Genomic DNA, 10,250 nt, shown 5'->3' with positions numbered 1-10,250 from the left:
AGCCACTTTTCCATTTTGTGACTGCTTGTTTGGTTAAAACTGGATAATGGAATCCTTAATTCCTTAAGTGAATACACACAAAATCAATAAGACACAACACAACGGAAATGAAAGAAGTATAGGGACCACACTTAGCCCCTCCACACTGTGGATCCCTCAGTATTTCCTCCAGACACCTCTGTGAGATCTCTGTGGACAGGAAACCAACTGACCTATGGAAAAGTGAGCGTGCCAGTATCAATCTGTATACATGTGCAAGAGCTTAGGTTTTCCTAAAATAAAAAACATAAGTGGAAGTTCTAATATTTATTCCCCACAGCCCACTTTGGAGAGCAAGGGTATAAACAGGTGTGATAGGTAGCCAAAGCTGTTATCTGAAGCATCTGATAATTTTCTGGAATATCAATGGACCTGGTTATGTTCTAGGCAAGAGCAGCACATGAATCCTTCAGTTTGACCAGAAGGGAATTTTCATGGAGTTTTGAGGCCGAGCCCTCTTGAAACAGCACTGTTTGCCACGGTGACTGGATCATTCTTTGTCCTCTGACCTTTAATCATTTGTGACCTCAGAAACAAACAACAAAAAAAAAGTTGTAAAAGACATTTGTTTATCTTGAACACTTATTCTATTCTCAGGTCCAGATAGAGTAATCTTCAAGGCTCAATCATTCTGGGAGGTGCTGGAAAGTTTCTTCTTTGGTTCCAGGTCAGAACATCACACTATTCACGCATTAGTGATCTTGAAATGATTGGCCATACTGTATGAGAACAGATTTTATCTAAACTACTTCTTTTACATTCTTTGTCATTTGTCTTAGATTGCTCAGGCTGCCATGACAAAATACTAGAGATAGGATGGCTTAAACAACAAAAATTTATTTCTCACAGTTCTACAAGTTGGGAAGTCCAAGGTCAAGGTGCCTACAGATTTGGTTCCTGGTGGCAGTTCTCTCCTTGGCCTGCAGACAGCTGCCTTCTCATGGCCTTTCCTCAGAACTGGAATGAATCTCTGGTGTCTCTTATAATGACACTAATCCAATGGGATCAGGGACCTGTGCTTATGATCTGTTTTGGTTTTAATTACTCCCATAAAGACACATCTCCAAACACAGTCACATAGAGGTTAGAGATTCAACATATGAATTTGGAGGAGATGTGAACATTCAGGCCATAGCATAATTTATATGCTTTCTTTCAACAAATATTTATTGAGTGCCTTCTATGTGCCTGGAACTATAACCAAGTTGCTGTTCTTATTCTAGGGGGAAGACAGCAGACAATTAATGTGCGCATGTGTATATGTGTGCACATTCATATTAAAGGGAAAACTTAAGTGGATTAAAGAGAGAGTGAGAGGGTTGAGGGAGGGGGCTATTTTAGAATAGGTGGTCAGGGACTGCCTCTCTGATAAGACGACAAGGGAGTAAATATCTGACTTAACTGAGGAGCAAGCCTCTAAATATTTACAGGAAGAGATTCCAGGCTCAAAGACCAAGAGGCAGCAGCATGAGTGTTAAAAGAAGAGCAGAAAGCCCAGAAACGTGATGACAGGGTGTGGGAGGGGAGAGCGGTGGCGAAGAGGTAAGAGATGTGAGGTGGCAGGCAGGTAAGGCCTTGGTGGCTAGGGTCAAGTTTGTGTTGTCCCAATGGGAAGCCATTCGGTGGTTTCTGAGTGGAGGATTGACACGAGCTAACACATGTACTCTCAAAGGGTCACCCTAAATTCTACAGGGCTAATACACCATAGGGGCAAGATTGAGAGCAGGAAGATAAGTTTAGAGGCTTTTTCACAAATCCCAGTGGGCAATGCTGGTTTAGAAGAGCAGCAGAGAGGGAGGTTAGATCTGGAAGACCTGCTGACGATGGAACTATGAGGGTTTCCGGATGGATTGGAGATGAGATATGAAAGCAAAAAGAAATCTTTGCAGCATTGAAATAATTCTAGGGTTCAAAACAAAAGAGGAATCTAAAAGTCAGACTACTTGGAGGGTGTCTTCTCCTAGCACTCCATACGTTCGCATACAACCATTCACAGGGGCAATTCATTATGTCTGCGCTCTCTATTTAGCAGCTGTCTCTCCTCCATTAGCATGTGAGCCTTGTATCCATCTGTCTAGTTCACCTTCCATCACCTGCACCAAGCTCAATGCCAGGCACTTTTTGAGGCCTCATTAAATACTTTAAAGGATGAGCGATGTCCAAAGCTTTGAGCGATCTTGAAATTATATCTTACTAGAAACGGTTGAAGTAAATAGGGATGCCGAAAAGGAAATATTTTCATTAGATGGCAGATAGGTCTATAAAGATTCTATAATATTTCTAAGCTTATCCTTTCATACTGTTTAAACTCTAAGAAAAAACCCGTTTTACTACTCCAAAAAGATGTTGTGCCTCCTATGTTATTAGCTGATTAACACTTTCTTCTGTAGTAGAGCCTTACCAGGATCTGACACCATAACGATATTATACATTTAATCTATTTAATAATTCTTAGGAAAGTATTACTTCTGCTAAAAATAATAGATACCATGAGGCCTCCATTATTCAAACTCAAGCAAAACCATAAAACTGCAGAGTGAGGTCTACAGATAATTTTCAAATCTTATTTTCAATGATTGCAGACTGCCTCTCCCATAAACTTTTATACCAGCTGTTAAAAGCTCTTCAAATTGATTTTGCTGTGTTTCATTCTCACCGCTCCTTCATATCGTGGGGGAGACGAAAAAGAAGAGCAAAGAGGCCTAAAGGTCTGGACATGTGAAGGTGCAAGGTAGTGACCCCTAGGTAATCCTGGCGCTGGAAAGTCTGAACTATTCAGAGGTGACCATCCTTAGATCCTGGGGCAGAGCTGACATGTAATGCACTGGTTTCTAGCACTAATTTAGTCAAGTTCCTTTCACCTGCTGGGGCTTTGAAAGGCGAACGTGCAGAAGGCTGCAGTAATGATGGAGAGTCTTTGTACAAACTACACAAGATGACACGGAGTGATGTGTGGTTTGTGATGTCAGCAGAACCCGCGGACAAAATCGCTGGAGTTTCCATCTCTTGGCTAGAGAACGTCCCTACAAGAAAAAACTGACCCTTGACACCGCCAGAAACTTTCCCCAGACTTGGCCTTCATTTGTAGGAGTCGCCCCTCTGAGGACGCCCCCCGCGAGTCCCAGAGGTGGGTCGTGGGGACGCCGACACTGGGGCGCGGTCCCTCCGGCCAGGCGCGCAGAAGGGCGGGGTCATAGGCACTGGGGCCACAAAGGCTGGGGAGCCCTGGAGGGAGGCCGACGCGAGTAGGGCGACAGCTCCGCGGGAGGGGCCGGGGGAGGCGGCCCAGGGCTCCGGGGACCGGCTTTGGCTCCAGGGCCCCGCCCAGATGACTCCCGAGCAGGCCGCGAGGCTGGGGAGGGAGGCGGCCGGCCGGGGCGGTGGCGGGCGGTGGGGAACGCCCGGGTGGGAGAGGGCGGGCTCGGCGCGGGGGCTCGGCGGCTCTCCCCCCGCTCCCCAGCCCCCGCCCCCCGGCTGGACAAAACCCGCTCGCCGGCCCGTCGCCCGGCTGGACCAGGAGCCGCTGCCCGTGCCTCCGGCGTCCCCAGGTAGACTCTGCGCGGCGCCGGGCGGGGCGGGACGGGGCGGGCTCGGCCGGGGCAGGGGGAGACGGGGACGCGCCAGGATGGGCGGGACTATGGGGGTTCTCTCTGCGCACCCCCTATATCCGCAGGCTCATGGGACTCTAGGGCTTGGAGCATCCCTTTGAGCCCCTGAAGGGTGGTGACCTGGTTCTCTTACACTGACCTCCTGACAGCTGCCCAGCTGCACTGAGAAAGCACAGGGCCCCAGAGGGGGCTTGCTTCCAAAATACCTTGGGTGTTTTCTGTACCCTCCCACCTACCTGTCCCCCAACACACACACACACACACACACACTTAGCAGGCGGAGGCGGGGCCTGAGGGATTAGAGGGATAGAGTGACTGTCAATAAGAAGAGATTAGAATCCGGGCAGGACGTGTGCACACTGGGGTCTTCAGATAGTACACTCAACATCTGCGGCTCCTCCTCGGTCCGGCCCTCAGGTGACGCGTGATTGATTTTTCTTGGTTTGTTAGTTCTGAAAGCCCCCGGCTGTAAAAAGGTTTGGGTCAAGGATGAGACTTTGATCCACAGAGGCTTTCTTTGCCCTGCTCTCCAACACCTTTCTGAAAGAGGGTTAGATTGCAGGATCCTAAAAAGTTTGGACAGGGTGTTCAAGGGAGCTTAGTTTTTAAAACTTGTGAGTTTTTGGAAAACAAAAACAAATTCTCTTAGTTTGAATTCGGTTTTCTTTTTCAATATACGTGTATGCATGTTAAGAGAATTAGTAACAAGTGATGTCATTAGATAGTGAGTCCAGTGGGTGTGGCATCGTTAGAATTGAAAACTAACTTTACTGTGTAGTTTTTAAAAATTTGCTTCCTTATGTGCCTTTTTATGTGCTATATGATTGGGATGTGTCTTTGTTGGCAATCCTGTCACATCACCTTGGCATCTTCGAGGTTTCTCCTGGTGTTGGCCACTTGATCCGGCACACCGACCAGTAGATGACCTTTTTATTTCTAGTGTTTCAGGTGGGTGCAACCCCACTTCCCAGGCCTCTAGTTTTGGTCTCTGGTGAGAGGAAAAAGGTACCAGAAATGTGCTCTTGGCAAATTTGGGAGCACGGAGGAATGCCGTAGATTTTCCTCCCCATTAAAGTTTTCACGTATTGGCAATTTAAAACCCAAGGCATTGTTTACCACCTGTCAGACTCACTCAGAAGTGTAAGGATTAACTAATAAAAGATTTGTAAAATGCTTCCCAAATATAAAATTCCATAAATATGCTAAACAGTAATAATCCACCCATTGTTAAATTTATGTAGCTGCTTCTGCCATGCATACAAGATGATTTAGAATGCATGTTTCCTGTCAATTAAACAATGAGTTTGGAGTAAAATAATGAGTTCAATTCTCATCCTATGAAACTTTGAAATAAAATTTCTCCCATAAGGCACCACCGGCAGAGAATCATAAAGTAAGCAGCGTTTCAAAAAGCTATATATGGAATGGCATTTACCTTATGGTTGGGGGAAAAGGGACCCAGTGAACTTCTGAAACTAAGAAATATTCAGCCCTGGTTCAAGTGTGCCTGAACCATAACTATTCCCTTACGTTTTGGGTAAGTCTACCGGGAGGGCAAACAGGTTTTGTGGGATGGCCTTATAGCTGTCCGCTTTAATCCATGAAATACACCTCTTGGTATTTTAAGGCTGAAGTTCACTCTGTGGTTTTGTTCACAGACGATGAAGAAAATCTTCATAGTTATTTGGATAAATTATTCATTCTTCCAATATCATGGGCTTGGTTTTTAAGCATCCTTGACACCGGCAATCATGTTAATATCCTGCAGATAATTGAATTAGTTAGTTCTCAGTGGATTGAGTGGCATGTTAACATTTTTCTCTTTGCATGTATTTAATAATAAAATGTATCATTTTTCTGTTTGCTGGTCTTCTAGAGTAAAACCTGTGTCTTGAATGCTAATTTCAAGTATAAATATTGCTATGGATGGTCTTTTCTGTTTTATGAAGACGATTCTAGATTCAGAACTAGCAGATTAAGCAGTAAGCAAAGCCATGACCATGACGTTGGGGATGTTTTCCCTTGACCCCTTCCCACTTTCAAAAGCCGTGTCTTCTCATTTCCTCCACTCACTTCTCTCAGGTGGTAGCTGCTAAATAGGCCCCAGCCCAGTATTCTAGAACCTGTCTCTGCCACCACTCCATTTATCCAAGTAGCTTAACTGCCACCCTACTTCTTTCCCAGCAGCTTGGTATGGGTGAAAGTGCGCCAGGGGAAAAATCAAAAGAGTTTGTATTTATTGGGCAGCTATGATATGCCAGGCACTGTGCCACATTCTCTCGTAAATCCCTGTCACAATCTGATGGGCTGGATGGCATCTGTGTTTCTCAGAAGAGGACTCGGAGTCTCAAAGAAGCCCTGGTGTGCAAGGACGAGGCGTTTATGAGTCAGAGAGCCAGGACTTAAACCAAGGCATTCGGGCACTGCCTGCTGTGTTGTGGTCCCTAAGAAGGGTTCCCATTCTGGGCTGAAGCAGGGGAGAGCTTTCCCATTAACTAACTGGCCAATTGATCTCAGATAAGTCCCTTAAACGTACTGGGCCTCTGATTTCCTTTCTCTGCTGTAGATTAAATTATCTCTCTGAGGTGAAAGAGACTGTTCCAGGATTTGGGTTGCCAAGCATATAAACCGCTCCTCCCATGAGATTCCAGAATGTTCTGTCCCCTGCCCTGCCCTTTCCTCCAACCCCCTCCCTTATCTTTTCTTTTCCTTTAGCTCCAAGTAAATATCACCTCCTCCACAAGGCTTTCCCTGAACATTGTTCACACTGCTATTCTCTGTCTCAGCCCTTAGTGACCCCTCATAACACTGATTACAAACTGCAGTTATGTTATTTCTATGTCAGTTTACGTGTGGTGGTGGTTTTTATCTTCTCCCCCAACACTGCCCCATCAGATTTTAAGCTGCATGACGCCAGAGCTCTTTTTGTCTAACTTTTTCATTATTGTCTCCCCAGGGCCTAGCATGGTGACACAGAGCACATAGTTGGTGATCAATATGTATACGTTGAATGAATAATTCTCTCTTATAAGGACATGTGCTAATGGCCAAGATATCCTCCCTTCCTTGGGATAACCTAAACAAAGTCTCATTATCTTACACTCTTAGAGAGAGTGAGCCTGAATTGTGAATGGGATCCAAGTATAGTAACAGAGACAGTGGGCCTGCCCCAGGACACACAGGACAAATGGAGACACTGTACATAGTCCAACCCCAATATTTTACAGCAGAGAAAATTTATCCTCAGAATGATAATAGAAACTTGGGTTTCGAAGATACTTGAGAGACCAGTTAATGGTCCAAGTCCTCGTTTCATTGATGAGGACACTGAAGCTTGGAAAAAGTTTCAGCTCTAAACCTAAAGTATGGAACCTGTGCCACCTGACTCCTGTACTCTTTTTACCAAGAGGTCAAAAGTCTTGGGGACCAGCTAGTCAACAGGGGTAGGAAGCTTTGGGCAATGATGCTTTTTTTCAGAAATTCCAAAGAGGCTTACGTTTCCCAGACAAATCCTCGGTAGCAGCATTAGTACACAGCAGAACATCCTACTTCAGATAATCTTATTTTGAAATTTTGTATGGCCTCTATAAATTTCAGTGACTCATTTACTATTTTAATGATCCATCAGGCAGCCTTTTAATACCTATCATTAGTTTCCCAATTCTGTTTAAATGCTTGGGAGCTCCAAATGGAAAATCTACAGTGCTGAGCATTTTAACATTAGTGTGATAGATTCAAGATACAATGAAAAGATGATTGGTATTTTGAACTCCAAATGATGATGGCTTGTTTTTAAAGAACTAAAATAACTTTTCTTCTCTAACTTAGAGAGCAATCCTTGCTAGAGTATTACATCCCATAAAAAAGCAGTTCTTAAACTTTAGAGAGCATAAAAATCATCTGGAAGACTTTTTAAAAACTCAAGATTGCTTGGAGCCATTCTGCACAGTTCTGAATTAATAGGGCTGAGATTGGACCCAGACAACTGCATTTTTTAACAAATACCTTCAGTGATTTCTCGATCAAATTATCTGAAGATGTCCCTGTGAAGTTTAAGAATAATTTTGGTATATTTTGAATTTTTCCAGATTCCTTCTAAGAGAATTTTTTTAAACAAAGATATTTGGGGAGTTGCGTTTCGACATGTTTGAATCTAGCAAATAGCAGAGATGATCAAAATTGGTTTACTAGGTATGATGGGCATCTGTTTCCTTCTAGCAAAAGCCACATCTGTATAATCATAATATAGCTACTGAGTTTTATATTGGCCCCAAATCAAGAATGTTCCATAATGTTTCTGTTGGACCACAAAAATAAATCAGTATTTAGCAATAAAAGTTGAGTGCTAAGTTCTGTGGAGAAGTAATGAAGCCCTTTGCCCTCCAGATGATTACATTCAGCGTAGCAGAGAAATAAGATTCATATTCACAAAAAATTCAAGGACAGGGTTGCAGATCAAGTACAGGATGTCCAGTTAAATTTGAATTTCAAAGATACAACAGATCATGCTTTAGTAGGCAGGTCCCATATAATATTTTCATTTGCTAAATCTGGCAGGCTTGCTCCAAGGAACATTAGCATTTAATGTCATTAGTTTCCAGAACTGAAGGCAGGGTGGTGGTTGAGTGGTTTTTAAGCTTGCTCTGGACATGCTCCTGAGAAAAAATGCCCAATGGCACTTTCCAACACAACTCTCATGCCATTCCGTGGATTCCAGGCTGCCAAAGCTCTTGGGGACACCAGGGTCATCTGCAGTGGTAGGAAGCAGAGGCCAGCTCTTCAAGCTACTGACTGTGGGCTGGGGAGGTCTAGACGGTGTCTTGGAAAAGTGGGATTTGACCTGGGCCTTTAAGAGCAGTAGAATTTACCTGGAGTGTGGGTTTAGGGGACTTCTGGGTCTTTGAGAGCTGGCAGGTTCCCTTAGGCTTTGAGGGTGTTTAGGGCAGAGTCCTGAGAAATTAGCTTGGACAGGTTAAAAAAAAATCCAGATTATGGACAGCCTTACCTTCCAAAGGGTTTAGACTGCCTGTGTTGGGAAAGAGTGTCTTCATTGATGTGTCAATTAGGGGAGAGAATGTGATCAAACAAAGGGAGATAGGATGGGGAAATTGTAGGGAGCCTGAGCTCCAAGGTCAACAGGGCTGGTCTAAGCTCCTCCATTGACAAGCTAGGAAGACTTTGCTGTGTGTGCAACTTCTATGAGCCCACATTTCCAGAGCTGGGAATTGGGAATAATCATAGAGGCAACTACTAGGCTTGTTGGAGGATAAAATAAAGTGGCACAGTGCTTGGCACAGTGGGTGATGCTGCGTAAATGTTCCATGCATGGTACCTAGTATTCTGATACACTACTGCTGCTGCCCTTGTGATTATGTAAGGGGCGTTAGGCTCCTAGCAGCCTGCAGGAATGGTTTTGGGGAAGTGAAAGAAGAAAAAAACGATTGTTTGATCTAGATTTGGAGAAAGCTTGAAACTTTCACTTTTCCAAGTTGAAATTTCATTATCAAAAGCAGGGAGGGCAGAAACAAGATACTAAAATAATGCTTGTATTTTTAACTGAGGATTTTAAAATAAATACATTCAACTCTTCATGATTTCTCCTAGGAATATTATGGATAATCCAAATAATTTACTCTGATCTATAGTCAAGTAAACCTTTTTTTTAAATTCTTTGTGTTACTCTTAACTGCAGATTTGCCATCTGACTTGTTTTGTTTGGGCTAGTATTTAAATTAATTTGCACATGATAAGCTCAGACTAATCATTTAGATGTTGTTCCCCAAAGCCTTTTAAACAGCAAGGCAGAGGAGTTTATGAGATAATTCACAAAGCAACTTCCCTTCACTGAGGTGACTGATAACACTGGAGATGGTATCCCGGGGCTCTGGAGTCAAACTGCTGGCTCCTCCAACTAGCTTTGTCACCAGGCGGGTCACTTTGCTTGTCTAAACCTCAGTTTCTCCCTATCTGTAAAACAGAACTAATAATAGCCCTTATGTCCAAGGGCCTGAGCATAATGTTCTCACATGATTCCTGGTACGCAGTAAGCGTTGCATAGAATTCTGTGACCTCAGTGTTGTCTTCATCTTATCAGTATATTATTTCTTTAATATGTTCATAAATAATTCAATTCAGGAAAACATCTAATAATGTAGGAGATCTTTGTGACCTTTAGTCACATCTTAATTTATTGATTTACATGCCAGGGCTGTTTAGAACATTTTCCAAGCCATAGGGTGCAGTCTTCTTATTTCAAAGAATTTTTAATCCCAGTTGTATGTGTTCCTTTCTCTTGCTCATCCATCTTCAACTTTTATAAGGTGATTGGTACCTTGCTAAAGAGCTTTGGGTTTCAAACTGTACAGGAAAGCATCTGGGCCCTGGAATTTACGTGGCTTGTAAATCTACGTTACAGAACAATACAGAATTGCTTTAAGGTACATTATGGTTACATATATGACAGTTATATTTTATTTGGTCTATGCTGAGCCCCTTGAGGGCATCTCCCACAGTGCCTTAAAGATGGTAGATTCAAATACTTATTGAATGAATTTAATGTATAATAAAATACATCACATTCTTTTTCTGAGGACAGCTTTCCCA

General features: G+C 43.4%; 1 protein-coding gene across 15 annotated transcripts in view; it reads left to right on the top strand.

Moving 5' to 3' along the window:
* Positions 1–3,383: 3,383 nt before the first annotated feature.
* RHOBTB1 (Rho related BTB domain containing 1) overlaps positions 3,384–10,250 on the top strand; it is a 117,391-nt gene continuing 110,524 nt past the window's right edge. For 5 of the 15 annotated variants that reach the window (XM_044755536.2, XM_070488430.1, XM_070488429.1 and 2 more), the window contains exon 1: positions 3,391–3,587. The gene's annotated coding sequence lies outside the window, so the exon portion shown is untranslated. Of the gene's footprint in view, positions 3,588–3,966; positions 4,065–10,250 lie in introns of those variants that run through there. The other 10 variants (XM_070488358.1, XM_070488325.1, XM_070488306.1 and 7 more) reach the window with 8 other exon arrangements.

This window comes from Equus asinus, chromosome 2 (assembly GCF_041296235.1).
Source record: "Equus asinus isolate D_3611 breed Donkey chromosome 2, EquAss-T2T_v2, whole genome shotgun sequence".
In the NCBI taxonomy this organism is placed as follows: domain Eukaryota; kingdom Metazoa; phylum Chordata; class Mammalia; order Perissodactyla; family Equidae; genus Equus; species Equus asinus.
The sequence above is the reverse complement of the archived record's forward strand: the minus strand, read 5'-3'. Positions and strand labels throughout refer to the sequence as shown.